The sequence below is a fragment of the Narcine bancroftii genome, chromosome 5 (assembly GCF_036971445.1).
Source record: "Narcine bancroftii isolate sNarBan1 chromosome 5, sNarBan1.hap1, whole genome shotgun sequence".
Classification (NCBI taxonomy): domain Eukaryota; kingdom Metazoa; phylum Chordata; class Chondrichthyes; order Torpediniformes; family Narcinidae; genus Narcine; species Narcine bancroftii.
The window spans coordinates 200,690,740-200,696,739 of record NC_091473.1 but is presented as its reverse complement, the minus strand read 5'-3'; positions in this window follow the sequence as shown (position 1 = coordinate 200,696,739).

Genomic DNA, 6,000 nt, shown 5'->3' with positions numbered 1-6,000 from the left:
TATAGAAGTTTATCAAAGTTACAAAGATGTGGGCACTGGTTGCTCAAAGGTCAGAAGGAAACTAAGTTCCAAAGAGGCCCGAAGGAAACCACAAAGGAATAGAGACAGGACAAGTGAGTGGACAACAACCTGGCAACAGAGTCGAATGGGAGACAACGTGGAATTGTCCATTTTTGTAGGAAAATGTAAAATAAAAGAAGCATTGTTATTTAAATGGGGAAAAAATGCAGAGCTTGGAGATGGAGATGAATCTCTTGGTGCACGATTCACCATAGCGAAGTTCACATACAGCAAGTAGTTTGGGAAACTAACAATATTTGTGCTTATTACAAGGAGGGTTGAATACAAAGGTGAGGAGGTTGTACTTCAGTCCCCCAGAGAGATCTCTCCAATAACTGAAGGTCCCATAGTTTACCCGATCGTTTCTCCAACCAGGAAGGATTGTTGGAAATTTCCACTGACCTTTGAACCCTTACTCCCTGTTATTTTTGTCATGCTCTTTGGGTGAAAAGGTGAATAATGTCCATAGACAAGGAACGGAGTTGGATCTGACAACAAAAAGGAGTATTTGTCGAAGCAGGTAAGAGACTGGATATTCTGCGACTGGTCACTCACCCTTGGCTCGCCAAAGCCTCTGAACTTCTTCAAGGCCTAAGTTAAGGGGAGGAGGAAACATTTGTCAGAATGGTCCCGGCTGCAGTAATTTGCAGGACTTGAGATGCAGAATTTTTTTGAAAACTTTATTTATATATTTTAAAATGCATACAAAAAAATACTAAAAGCTATACCCTAAAAATACTAAAAGCTATATCTCCCCCTCCCCCTCCTACCCCTCCCCTTACATCGCTCTACAGGAGCCAAATACATATTTCAAGTAATTATCAGTTGCTGTGGAATGTGCCAGCCTTTTACAAAAAAACCTCTTACAATATATCCAAACCCATGCATTCTAAATATGGAGTCCACATTTTAACAAAAAAAGAATAATTACTCCATAGATTATATATATTCTCTAAATAAAAACACAATTTTAGTTCATTATGCCATCTTTGTATATTCAATTCAACATCATTATTCCACGTAACAGCAATACATTTTCTAGCTACAGCTAACGCCAAACAAATAAATGCAATTTGAAATTTATCCAGTCGTAAACCAGTTGTTAATGGTATAGTATAACCCATTAAAAAAAAGTAATGGATCCAATGTTAATTCAAACTTAAATAAATCTTCCAAACACTTCATAATTTTTCCCCAAAAAGGTTTAACTTTTTCACAAGTCCACACTGAATGTAAGAAAGTACCTGTCTGTGTTCCATGATGAAAGAACAAATCTGAAGAACTAAAACTGTATTTTTTTCAACTTTTCAGGGGTTAAATACAACTGATGCAAAAAATTGTAATTAACTAAACTATATCTTACATTAATTAATTTCATAACACACATAGTCATCCATTCCTCCTGAGATAGTAAAATAGATAGGTCCTTCTCCCACTTATTCTTCATTTTGTATAAGTCAACCTTAACCGTCTTCTCTTGTAACAAAGCATACATTACAGAAATAAACCATTTTTCCCCACTGTCAGCAATTAAAATCTCAAATTTAGATTGTCCAGGTAATATTAAATCGCATCCAAAATTTTTCATCAATAACGCACGAACTTGATAATAAGCAAGTAAAGAACTCGATAATATTCCAAATTTTTCTTTGAATCTAGCGAAAGAAAGAAACATACCCACTTCAAAACAATCCTCAACCAGGTTAATACCCTTCAATTCCTAAGCCTTCAGATAGGGGTTATTTATTGAAAAAGGAATTATTTTATTCTGATATAACTGTGTCTTAACTGAGATTTTACATTTAGTCCCTATATTTTGTTCTCTTTTATACCAAATCTCCATTAAATGTCTCAATACTGACAATTTATACTCTTGTAAAAGAGAAGGATTCGATTTATATATAAATAGATGTATGTTAAATTCAGAAATCTGAGCTAATTCAACTTTAGCCCATATTGGAGATTGGTCAATATCAAACATCCTTTCAATACATTTTAATTGTGCGGCTTCATAATAATTCTGAAAATTTGGTAATTGAAGTCCTCCAGAATCATATCTCCATGTCTATTTTTGTAAAGAAATTCTTGATAATTTACTTTTCCATAAAAATAATCATACTGCCGCATTTAATTCCTTAAAAAATTATTTGGTATTAAACAAGGAATAGATTGGAAAAGATATTGAATATGAAGAAATATATTAATTTTAATGCAATTTACTCTTCTTTCCATCTATTCAAATCGAACTTAATCTTATTTAATAAAGGTACGTAATTTAATTTATATACATTTTGATAATCAATATCCACCATTACACCTAAATATTTAATTTTATTAGACCACCTAAACTACGTGATCTGTTTACATTCTGAGTAATCCTCATCTGAAATTGGTAGAATCTCACTTTTATCCCAATTAACTTTATAACCAGTCATTTCTCCATATTGTTTCAATAAATTCTGAAGTTGCCCCAGGGAATTTCTAGTATATGTTAAATAAATTAGCACATCGTCAGCAAACAATTTAATTTTATACTCTTCCTCACCAACTTTAATACCTTTAATATTAACATTCTGTCTTTGGAATTGATTTGGAGGATGCACAAAAAAGATTTGTTAAGATAGCCCTAGCCGTAGCAAAAAAATGTATTATGTCAACCTGGAAATTGGAAGATAATTTGAAAATACAACTATGGTATATAGAAATGAATAAATGTATTCCATTAGAAAAAATAACATATAGTTTAAGAAATAATATTGAAATATTCGAACAAGTATGGGAGCCTTACATTAAATACAATAGCGAAAACCTACCGGGGACAAACATTACCTAATTTGATGGAAGGAAAAGGAAAGAAAAGAATGGACTCAGTAGAATTTCTGGTGTATTTTTGTTGAATGACAACATTGTCTGACTGGCTTAATGCAACCTAGATTGTATACCTAAAATGGATGAGGGGGGGGTGGGGGGGTGGCTTGGGAGGAGGGGGGGGGGAGAAAAAGTCACTGTATATGTGTGAAAAAGAAAAAGTGTATATCATGGCTAATGTGATTTATGGTGTGAAAAATAAAAAATTTAAAAAACAAAATATATTAACATTCTGTCTAATTTTTTGAGCCAAAGGTTCAATAACCAATGCAAATAAGGCTGGTGACAATGGGCAGCCCTGTCTAGTTGATCTAGACAGATGAAATACAGATGACAACTGTCCATTTGTCACCACCCGAGCAGAAGGATTTTTATATAAATTCTTCACCCAACCAGTAAAGAATTGTCCAAATTTAAATCTTTCAAACACTTCAAATAAAAAATTCCACTCAACATGGTCAAAAGCCTTTTCAGCATCTCAAGCTTCAATAGTACCAATGTACATTGGTTGCTTTCTTGAAGCATTAATTATTGTAATCAATTTAGCAATATTATCAGATGAATATCTATTCTTAATAAATCCCACTTGATCTACATGAATAATTGTGGTAAATATTTAGCAAATCTATTAGCTAAAACCTTAGCTACAATTTTGTAATCTACATTTAATAAAGAAATCAGACTATATGGGGCCACTTTCAAAGGGTCTCTGTCTTTATTTTGAATAACTGTAATTAATGCCGTAGAAAAAGACTTTGGGAACAAACCCATTTCTGTAGCTTGCTTCAACCATCCGTAAATACCGGAAGTAATAAATCATAAAATTCTTTATAAAACTATTGTAAATCCATCTTCTCCTGGGGATTTCCCATTAGGCATAGTTTGTAACACCTCCTTAAGTTCTAAATCAGTAAAAAAACCTAACTAATTCATTTACATCTTTGTTATTCAAAGAAAGTAAATCAAAATTAGCTAAAAAAGAGTCATTTCGATCATTATCCTGAACCACCCCAGAAGTATATAATTTTGATAAAATGAACAAAATTCATCATTAATCTCCTGGGGTTTATAGGTAACCGTCAAATTTTTCCTAACTGCATTCATTGTCCTTGAAGCTTCTTCAGGCTTTAACAGCCAGGCCAAAACTTTCTCTTTCTCCTAACTCATAATAATGTTGTTTAGATCTTTGTATAATTTTCTCATGCTTTATGTTTGCAAAGTATTATAATACAATTTCAATCTAAATAACTGTACCTTCTTGTCTTCTGTCGAATTTCTTTGTAATTTCTTCTCTAACACCTCTATCTCTTTTTCCACATTTTGACTTTCTGCCAAATATTGCTTCTTAATTCTCAATGAATAACTAATGATCTGACCCCTTAAATATGCTTTCAAAGCATCCCATAAAATAAACTTACTCTGTACTGAATCCTCATTTGATTGCAAAAAGAATGTAATATGGTCCCTAACATATTCAAGAAACTCAGGTTTTTTTTAATAACGTCTCATTAAATCTCCAACGATAAGCAATTTCTACCACCTCAGAACCTGTACAAAAAAATTAATAACAAAGAGTGATCGGAGAAAATCCTACTTTTATATTCAGCATGCATAATTCTACCTTGTAATTGTGCCAATACTAAAAATAAATCAGTTCTAGTAAAGGAATCATGCCTTGCGGAATGAAATGAAAATCCTTCTCAGTCAGATTGAATCGTCTCCAAATTTCATCCAAATTCAAATCTTTCATTAATACAGCCAATTGTTTTGCCATTTTTGTTTTCTTCAAAGTTTTTGGAGATTTAGCCAATAAAGGATCCAAACAGCAATTGAAGTCACCACCTACTAAAGTATTCTCATTCACCTGATTCAAATTCAAAAATATTTCAGTTACAAATTCTTCATCATCTACATTCGGAGCATACACATTTATCAAAGTCCAAGCTTCTGAAATTTTTTTTACAGTTAACTATCAAGACTCTACCAACATTGGCAGAGAATGATTCCAACATAAAAGGTAATTTTTTTATGTACTAAAATAACTACCCCTCTCCCCTTAGGATTAAAAGACGATGCAATAACATGTCCAACCCAATCTCGTTTCAACTTTGAATGTTCTTTCTCAGTCAAATGAGTCTCTTGTAAAAAAAGCACTATCAATCTTCATCTTTTTAATGTTGTCCAAATACTCATTTCCTTTTTTAATTGGGTGATTAAGTCCTTTAATATTAAAAGTTGCAAAAGTCAAATTATTCATTGTATCCCCTAAGAGTGGCACCTGGCACAGTCATTAATACAAATAAAAAAGCACCTTAAAAAAAACTTTAAAACACTAACAACTAAAATAATCAACAAAAAATTAAACTCAACAAATTAAAAAAGGAAAAAATATATATTAAAAAAAACCTTTAAAAAACTACCACCTTAGTGGTACCCCCCTCAATTGAATGGGTGTGGTCAAGACCACTAGTGGCGGATGACTTTGGAAGTAGCAGAGTTATTCACCTCCCCCCAACCGATGTCCATAGAAAATGTACAATTTTGTGACATTTAGCCCACAGATTCCAGTCCATGATCAGCTTGGTCGTCTCCTTCTATGTCAATCAATCGTTGAGTTACTGGCACCTTCTTCCCATTCCCATTCCTATTCTTCTTCAGAAAAACTTTCAGCATCGACTGCTTCTGCAATTTAGAACTTGACTGGTTATCTGGCAAAGAGTTAGCAAAAGTTAAAGTATCACCATCATTTTCAAAAAATTGTGCCTGAAAATTCCCAAGAACACCTTCAATATTGCTGGGTATCTAAAAGCAAATCTGTACCCTTTCTTCCACAGTACCACTTTAGCAGGATTAAATTCTTTATGCCTCCTAAAAACATTTTGATTCAAACCAGTATGAAAGAAAACCCTTTTGCCCTGGATCATCAAAGGGCTCTGATTTTGATGAGCTTTTTGTACCGCAAGATGCAAGATCATCTCTCGATCCTGATACTGCAAACAACGAACAAAAATTGCCTGTGGAGGTTGACCTGGAAAAGGATTTTTTTTTTCTCGCTCTATGCGCTCAATCTAA